General features: G+C 38.8%; 1 non-coding gene across 1 annotated transcript; it reads left to right on the top strand.

The window, feature by feature from the left end:
- Nucleotides 1-3,230: 3,230 nt before the first annotated feature.
- On the top strand, nucleotides 3,231-3,334 carry LOC113327465. The gene has a single exon (XR_003348945.1). It is a non-coding gene; the product is annotated as a small nucleolar RNA R71 (small nucleolar RNA).
- Nucleotides 3,335-9,998: the final 6,664 nt, after the last annotated feature.

Raw genomic sequence — 9,998 nt, 5'->3', positions numbered from 1 at the left:
GATACAACAAAATTGACGACACCAGATGGAGTTAGGTGTTGTAGTGTTAAGCGGAAATATCGAGGTTTGATGCGCAGGAAAAGAAGCGACCGTAGGATCTAAATGTGATCTAATCTGAAGGCTTGGAATTTAGGTACTATGGTGTTTTGCAGGGACTTCAGATTTTGATGAATGATGAAGAAGCGACCATTGGATGATGAGATGGATCCGATCTAACGACTGAGAATGGAGGCGGGTATGGATATAGAAAATGGGTTTGGGTAAGGGTTTTGGGCCTTGGGTATGCCAAGCCCATATCTTCTTTAAGAACAATTCTTCCTTCTTGAGCCCATTCCTAGCTTTTTGGACGTGCGCTCCATTCTTTGCGTCTTCCTTGCGTAATTTCTTCCGGCTTTTCACTACTTTTCTGCTCTTTTCCGCTCTGCTATTCATCCAAACTTTATTTATTACCTAAAAATGCAAAATTAAGTAAGAAAAATATTTATTCTTGAAAACAATGAAAATACAGAATATGGGATAAAATGTAGAATTACTGCACAAAAGATGAGTTAAATGCCAACAAAAAGGGATAAATATATACATTATTTGGCACTCATCAAATACCCCCAAACCTGAATTTTACTTGTCCTCAAGTAAAACAAAACTAAGGAAATCCTACCTATACCACTGTCGCTGGTCTCTCGAATGCATTTAGCGTATGCACTAAGCCTTTTAAACCACTAAGTGTCCCTAGTGGACGAGTTGAAGTCTCGTGAAGGTTTGCTTAGAACGTACCTACAAAGTTCTAGGTCAAAATATAATCTCAGATTCCATCAAATGTGACATGTGCAAGTCAGTTAAGCTCACAGCAAAATGGAGATGTCAATCTAGCTATCGAAGGCACAATCCTAGCACTGATAACAAATAAGGACATGTGATAAGAGTGTAAAGTGTATCTACACATGTGTAAAGAAAGATCGGATGTTATGACTACTAATCACCAAGAGATAGTTTCTCAGGCTAAGAACCAAGGTCGAAATCTAGCTAGCTGTCCGAACTTTACGAGAATTGTGAATGAGTTGGAGGTGTTTCACAATTACTCGCGTTGTACATCAATGGCATACACCCTTCCTTGCTTATTACAATGAAACACAAAAGATGACTATTTACATGACTCTTATTTACATTGACTACTCTCTTTTATTTTTGGAACAAGAGAGAATGGAATTGATAAATACTTGATTTTTTTGTATTTTTCTGGTATTTTTTTCTGAATATATACATCGTTTTTTTTTTTTTTTTTGATAAAGAAACACTTTTGATACATATACAAAAGGAAACAAAAGATTACATGACACTTTGCAAGAGGTAGCCCTTTTTGATGCACCCAGTTAAATTCGATGGTTGTCTTTCTTAATGTAACCTCCACCTTCTATCCCAACCAATCAAAGAACAAGCTAGTCAAGTTTCGTTCAGTATTCTAAAGTGATTGGCAATCGTGACTTCCTATCAAACACCTTGAAGATCGAGGCCATACATGTATTGGTAGATCGTGCGCGTGCAAATTTCTTATCACTATGTGAATTGTGCTAGAATCAGGGTGCCTAAATATCTAGACTAAGACTCCTAATAATTACATATTTGCACAAGAGTCAACATTTTAAGGTAAATGAGCTCCATTTTTATGTTTTTTTTCAATTTTTTAATTAATTTTTTTTAATTAATTTTTTTTTTTTTTCATTTTTCATTTTTTTCAAAAAGAAGGAGTTCTTGTTTTCAATTATGGCATGTGATCGAAGTATCTACTTTTCACCCCCAAACCTAAACTAAACATTGTCCTCAATGTTTCAAAATATGAACAAAATTATAATACAACATATGAAGAGGATCATGTTGAGTAGAGAAAAAGGAAAGAGAATACCCGATTTCGGCGAAAGCAATATTAGAACTCCGTTATTCAAGGCAAGAATCCAACATATGTCAGCCGAGATCATATTGGATTAGCAAAATATGTACAAAAGGAACAAAAAGGTTTTTAAGAAATTTTATCTACTGGATTATATACAAAAAATTCACCATACACTAACAATCTAAAGAGTTGAGGATCAACCCAAAAGACAAAGTGTAGAGGTTTCAACAGCTTCACACAATAATAATATGATAGGCATGCAAGTGAAGCTGTGAAACAAAATGAGCTACCCCCAAACCTGGATTTTACAGAAGATATAATTTTGAAAACAAAATCGCGCAGTTTCGGGGGTTCATCATGCACAAGGTCTAACTCAAAGTGAACTGTGCTAGGGACGGGCAAACATGCTAATTCCAACTGTGGTTCCTCAAATGTATTATACTTAGAAGCAAAATAGTCCAAGAGGACTTGGGAAGCACACAGTTCCAAACCTAGGTGGGGCATTCTCAGAAAAATTGGTTTGACAATATCGGTACAAACCAAATCTAGGTTGGATGGAAGGCCATCAGATTGTGACTCATGTAGGAAGATAGGCACATCATTATTAATCACATCAACATCTCCTAAGTCTTATACACGTGTCACAACATGCTTACCATGCTCACACAAATCAGAATCATCAACATCATCAACAGATTCATTCTCATGCATCGGCAAATCAGGAGAAATATCACAATGTGACCTAGGTAGAGAATCAGACACATCAAATATATTTTCATGCATATTAGTGTCTACAGAAGATTCAACTATTCCTATGTCATGCTCATCTTCACAGAATAATTGTACGAATCCCATGTCAATATCAAAATCATATGAATTACAACGAGTATTAGAAAGAACAACATTCATGAAGGTCGAGGGCGAGAAGCCATATGTTTTTGAACCAACAGGTTCCACAATATTTTCATGTTCTTCTAACATATCATCATAATCATCATAATCATCATCATGGTAGCATGCATATTGGTCCTCATTAACAGTGGTGGTGTCATTAGTCGATTCATGTTCCTCTAAATTAGGTTCATATTCAATATCATACACATGAGAAGGACTAGACATTCTATTTCCAAAGTTCAATTCATTACCACCTATATCATGTGACAGTGTCTCAGTTTCCTTAATGGATTCTCAGTGACGGGTTTTCTCTGCAATCTCAGCTAAAAATTTCCATGCATCATCCATAGTTTTATCAAGAAATTCACCATTACACATACACTCAACCATGGCTCGAGATTTAAAGTCTAGTCCCTCATAGAGGATAGCGACAAGTCTCCACTTATCAAATCCATGGTGTGGACATTCGCTCAACAAATCATTAAAACGTTCAAAATAGTCAAAAACAGTTTCCTCATCCAACTGGACAAAACAATTGATATTTTGACGAATAGCGATGGTCCTATGATGTGGAAAAAATCTTTGGAAAAATTGATTAGTGAGTTGTTCCCAAGTGGTGATTGATTGTGGTTCAAACCGTAAAACCATGTTTTGGCCCTTTCCTTTAGAGAAAATGTAAACAAACGCAATTTCAGAGAGTCTTCGGACATGTGATCAGGTTGCATAGTCCGACAAATTTGTTCAAACTCTCTTACATGAGTATAGGGTTCTCAGAATCGAACCCTCGAAATAAAGGAAGTATTTGTATCATGCTTGCATTTATTTTAAAAGGGTTATTGGTTTGAGGTAAGACAATACATGATAATGGAATTTTTATTGTGGGATACATGTATTCATGGAGAGCACTAGGTTGGCCCATATTGAAAAGACACAAAGCCCACTATTTGGTTTTAATGGGTTTGGATTTTTGGGAAAAATTTGGTTTTGGTGGGAGACATTTTTTTGGTTTTTTAAAATTTGGGAGCAAGTTTGGTTTTAATGGGATAAAGAAGAAAAAATTTGGTTGTTAAAATGGGAGCAAGTAAAATTTGGTTTTTGAATGGGAGAAAAGTTTTGTTTTTTGAAATTAGGAGCAAAATTTTGGTTTTTTTTTTTTTTTTTTTTTTTTTTAAAAAAAAATTTGGTTTTTGAATGGGAGCAAGCCCACTGTTGGTTTTGTGTTTGCTTTGGCTCAGCTGGTTTGAAAACGTTTGGTGAAACTGAGTCCAAAATCTCGGCCTAGAATTTGGGTACTCGGCCCACTAACGAGTTAACCTAGCGTGATCGGTTACAAGCTCAGCTGGGTTTAAAAACCCAGAATACAAAATACAAGTCCAAATTAAACAAGCTCACAAAAATTAAATACAAGCCCACAAATTAAACAAACAAGCCCACAAAATTAATTACAAACCCAACAGAAAATAAAAAGCCCAAAAATTGGCTTTAATATTACAAGCCCACAATTAAAAATTGGAAGCCCACAATTCGGGTTCTCTTAAATGGGTTACCTTTTAAGCACAGCCCAGCTGCTCTGATATTGTTGCAAAAACCCAGTTGAGCTTTGGTTCTTTTCCTTGGTGGCGTCCCAGCAGAGGAAAAACTGGTTCAGAACAGCAGGTCCAACAGCAAATGAAGTGAAGCAGATGCAGATGCAAATGCTATGCAGTGAAATGCAAAAATAGCTAATAAAACTACAAGAAAAACACAGCACCAATCCCCGGCAGCGGCGCCAAAAACTTGGTGGGCCCGGGAAAGCGTATAAAATTGAAGCGAAATGAAACGGGCCTACAGTAATACCGCAAGTGCACGGTCGTCAGTTGTAGCTCGTGCAAGTACGGGTCGATCCACAGAGACTGGGAGTGTTTTGTAGTGTTTAGCTATTTTGGGTTCTAGTTGGCTATTGGGCTTTAGGTATCAAAGGGTTGTGGTACCAATGGGTTATGAATACCCTTTGGAACTGTTGGGCTTTGAATACCCTTTGAGTAAATTGGGCTTAATGGGTTTGTTGTAATGATGAAGTGCTTTAGGCCTTGGGCCTTTGAATGATTTTGGACTGAACTGTGAACTAGGCTTTGGCCTTAAACTTAGGCTTGGGCTCAGTGTAGTGAATTGAGCTTGGGATTAAACCTGGGCTTTTGGTATGATTTGGGCCTTAGCTGGATCTAGGCTTTTTAGCTATGAACCTGGGCTTAGCTTTTGACCTGAGAGTAACTAGGCCTTTGGAGTTAACTGTGGACTGAACTGGGCTTGTGCTGTGAGCCAAGCTCAGTTGCAGCAGCAGCAGTGGAAACCAGGTTGCAGCAGCAGTGGTGGCTGGCACAGCAGGAGCAGGTGCACAGCAAGGGAAAGGAAAGAAAGCAGCAATGGTGACAGTGCAAGCCAAGTAATAACAAAACAGAGATAGTTGCAAACCAAGGCTACAAGCCAAGGGCAGGAGTGTGGAGATAAGCTGACAATGAAGTAAAAAAAAAGGAAAAAAAAAAAGCAAAGCCAAGGCAATCGCTTTAGGCATTCATCTATAGTGGGAAGAGAACCAGCTTGCTCACAGTCACTAGTGAGCACTAGTTTCTCCCCACTGCTCAATCAACTCAATGCTCTAAGGCTCTAACCTAGCATTGACACACAACAGTAAACTAATCCTAACATTTGAGAAGCTAACAGTTGACAAAACAAGACATTCAAAACAGTGACAAAACAGGAAACAAAACCAAAGAAACCAAGGCTGTGAGCCAAGGGCAGGGAGGAGAAGAAGTAACAAAACAGTTAAGTTGCAAGTGACTGTGAAAACAAAATGTGGGTTAAACTAAGGCTTTGAATCCACCCTTGTGTCCTAGCCAAACAATGTGATCCTAGGTTGAGTTGAAAATCCTATGCATACATCTAGAATGGGAGGAAAACTAATTTGCTCACTAGTTTTCCCCTAGCATTGACTGTCTTTTGACAGAACAATCAATCACAGGCACTATGAGCATCAATCTCTTCCCATTGCTCAATCAACACACTGCACTAAGGCTCTAACCTAGCATTCCACTATCTAACAGTGCACTACAGCTTCATCTGAGCCTCAGCAGTGAACTCAGAACATGAGAAAACAGATGGAACAACACATGATTAACAGGAACAACACAACATTTAAACTACTAAACAGTGAATGAAAATTGCAAATGAAGAACCCTAAAAATTAACAGTGAAATCAAATTGACATTGAGAATTAAATTAACCCAATTAGGGGGTATCTCGGCTAACCAAGAACAACCTTTTACATCCTACATCACTTCCCTTTTATAGATTACAACAAAATATAAAACCCTAATTCGAAACCCTAATATTTTGGGGAAAATCAAATTCTCTCACCAATTTCCTGAATTGAGCTCGACCCATGCTTTGGGTATGTCCCCTCTGCTCTTCTGAAGCTTTTCCTGCCTTCAATTTTGTACTGCAACCCTAGCTCGAGTTGTTTCATCAACTCCACACCTAGGTCAGAGAGATGTGGGTTTGAAAAAGAAACTAGGCTAGAGGGTTGGGGTGTCGTGGTGTTGTCGGGTGGTTGTGGTGGTGGAGTGGTTCGAGAAGAAGGTGTAGCTAGTGGAGGTGATGGAGTTGCAGAGCAGCTCTCTGTTGTTTGGGAAGAAGAGAGGAAGAACCCGATGGAGAAGAAGGGTCCGTTTGGTTGGGTAATAGGGTTCGGTGACTAGGGTGTGAAGCAGGGATAGAGAACTTTGATGAACATCGAGTAAAGAGCGTTGGATGATCCCATATAGATTGAATCGAACGGCTACGATGGAGAGGTATGTGGCGACCGTTGGATTATGAGATACAACAAAATTGACGACACCAGATGGAGTTAGGTGTTGTAGTGTTAAGCGGAAATATCGAGGTTTGATGCGCAGGAAAAGAAGCGACCGTAGGATCTAAATGTGATCTAATATGAAGGCTTGGAATTTAGGTACTATGGTGTTTTGCAGGGACTTCAGATTTTGATGAACGATGAAGAAGCGACCATTGGATGATGAGATGGATCCGATCTAACGGCTGAGAATGGAGGCGGGTATGGATATAGAAAATGGGTTTGGGTAAGGGTTTTGGGCCTTGGGTATGCCAAGCCCATATCTTCTTTAAGAACAATTCTTCCTTCTTGAGCCCATTCCTAGCTTTTTGGACGTGCGCTCCATTCTTTGCGTCTTCCTTGCGTAATTTCTTCCGGCTTTTCACTACTTTTCTGCTCTTTTCCGCTCTGCTATTCATCCAAACTTTATTTATTACCTAAAAATGCAAAATTAAGTAAGAAAAATATTTATTCTTGAAAACAATGAAAATACAGAATATGGGATAAAATGTAGAATTACTGCACAAAAGATGAGTTAAATGCCAACAAAAAGGGATAAATATATACATTATTTGGCACTCATCAATGCCCGACCCTGATGATCCACCTTTAGGGATACCCGGTGATGGAGGAAAGGTATTATGGGGTTACAAAGACAGTTGGGCCTCCGTCGTTTACAATACCATAGTAAGTACCTAAACCTTATGCTATGTGATGTAAACATTATTATCCATGTATTGTTTTGATTAATGTCCATCGTGGTTGTTTTGTTTTATAGGATCACAAGGATGCCGTTCGTCTTATGAATCCAGGAACGTCAGTGAGTATGATGAGGAAATGGCCACTGGAAGGAATAGAAACAACCGTTGGAGAAGTTCTGGAAGTAATCGATCTAGTCAATTCTACGGGGTTGATACCTGCGGTCGAGAATTTGGACATTGGTTACGACAGACCTCTTTGTTCCGCCTTTGCCGAGAGATACTACGGTGAAACAGATACTTTACATCTTCCGTTTGAAGAAATGACGATAACTCCAAATGATGCGAAGTTAATTACCGGCCTAATCATAGAAGGTAAAGCCATGAAGCACAAAGGGTACGATCCAGAGCTTGGGTGGGACAAGATTTATGCATGGACTAAGGAAGTGTTCCAATGGGATGATGAGAAAACCAAGAAGGAGATGCTAGTAGGCAAGGAAAAGCAGAGGATATTCCATCTCTCGAGGTTGAGGGACAACTTCATGGGAACAAAGAAGCTTCGTGCTGGGGGAAAAGAGGTGACGCCGCAACGTATCATCGCCACGGCCAATGCGTATGTCTTCTATGTCCTAGGATCTGTAATCTTCCCCGACGTTTCCGGTGCCCGTGTGAGCGCCAACTTTATCCAGCTTTTGTAAAAATTTGGAGAGATTCGCGAATACTGTTGGGCCACTGCCATCCTTGCACACTCGTTGAAGGAGTTGATAAAGGCTTCTAGGTCTCAAAGGAACCAAATAGGAGGGAATATGGCTTTTCTGCAGGCTTGGATATATATGCACTTCCCAATATTTGCTAAAAGGGCTTTTGAGAACAAGGATTGGGATAGAGAGAATTATGGAGACAAGTACAACTACAAAAGTAAGCCGAAGAAACAAAAATGGATTTTCTGAATTTGAGACGCCAGTTAGACAACTTGACGACGAAGGATGTTTTCTTTGATCCTTACAGAGGATTTGGCTAAAGGAAAAGGAAAAGGAAAGAAGGTTGGCTGCCAAGAGCAAAGTGAATATTTTGGTCCTTTGTTTCACCCAAGAGGATATGTAATGTACAATCCTACGAGAGTCGCAAGACAATGCGGTTACGTACAAAAAATCCCAAAGGCGCACAAGATGTTCAACATCAATGATACAAAAACCAAATCACATGATAATGATATTATCATTGTTCACAAGCCTTTCCCATCGTGTGATTATTTGAACGACAAAGCGTTCCACAGATATCCTTTGGATGGTCCATCTCCAGCAGATGACGCGGCAATTCCGGGTTACATACCGTGGTACCTCAAAGTTTCGCATACTCGAGTGATACGAGTAGATGAGAGGCCCAAGATAGAGAACAAAGATACATATCTCGATTACTTGGTGCGTATTGTTACTCAATTACGATTTTGTTAATGGTTTTAACATTATGTATTGAATGCTTCTTATTTGAAATTGAAACAGAGAAGACAAGTTGGACACTTGATAACCCAAGCAAAGCTAGAAATCAGGGAAGGGAAAAATGTGAAGGCTAATGAAAAGATAATTGATGAATTGAATGGTCTCAAAGATGTAGAAGCTGGTGCAAATTTTGGGGAGAAGGATGATGATTATGAGGAGGAGGAGCCAAAGAGGAAGAGAGCCCCCCTCACCCCCCCCCCCCAAAAAAAAAGATGACTGAAGGTGCATCGAGCAGTGCTCAACCTGGTAAACGAGAACGCGGTGGATGTGGTCGTGGTGGAGAAGTTCATGAATGAACGGTTATATTCATGTTTATGTCTTTAAGGATGGATAATTATGGAGTCAAAACTTATGTCTTATCTTAAACTTATTGTCGAATTATGTTTGGTTACACTCCTAGTCTATGAATGACTAATCTGGTTTCTAGTTTATGAATGACTTAATGTGTGTGGAAAAAATGGAGGATTCTAGCATTCTTTCTGTCAGAATCGGTTTACATATAACTATATGTAATCCGATTCTGACAGTTTCCCAAATGTTCAGTTTTAGAATCGGGTTTCACGTATAAATATGTAATCCTATTTCTAAGAAGAAAAGTTATGTAACTTTTAGAATCGGTTTACATGTATAAATATGTAATCCGATTTTTATGAAGAAAAGTTCTGTAACTTTGAGAATCGGTTTACATGTGCATTACAAAAGCCCGATTTGTTAGAGGCAAATTTATATGATTTTTTAAGGACAAAATTGGTCTATGTGGTAATATATAAAATCCGATTGTTTGAATTGAATTAAAAAAAATAGCCGTTGAGACTTCATCTATATAAGAACAACCTCTTTGAGCCACTCCCACATAACACACTTTTCCTATAAAATGGATTGGGAACCGTTTGAAGATTTGTGTTTTGTTAAATCCTCTGCTAATACGTTCCGCGAACGTCCGAATGAAATCTTTTCAATGTTTTGGAAGAGAGATAAAGAGTTCTTTTACGGGCGTACCGCGAATTTCAATAACTAAAAATGAAGAGACTTGGCTTTTCGATTCAACTACATAAAAGGCGCAATGCGAGAGTACGTAATAGTTAGAAATATGATGTACCACTATCATCCACGAGCTCCTCTTATGGAAAAAGTGAGTAATGCGATCATTTTTA

Source organism: Papaver somniferum, unplaced genomic scaffold (genome assembly GCF_003573695.1).
Source record: "Papaver somniferum cultivar HN1 unplaced genomic scaffold, ASM357369v1 unplaced-scaffold_10, whole genome shotgun sequence".
Lineage (NCBI taxonomy): Eukaryota > Viridiplantae > Streptophyta > Magnoliopsida > Ranunculales > Papaveraceae > Papaver > Papaver somniferum.
This window is presented reverse-complemented; position numbering and strand designations above follow the sequence as displayed.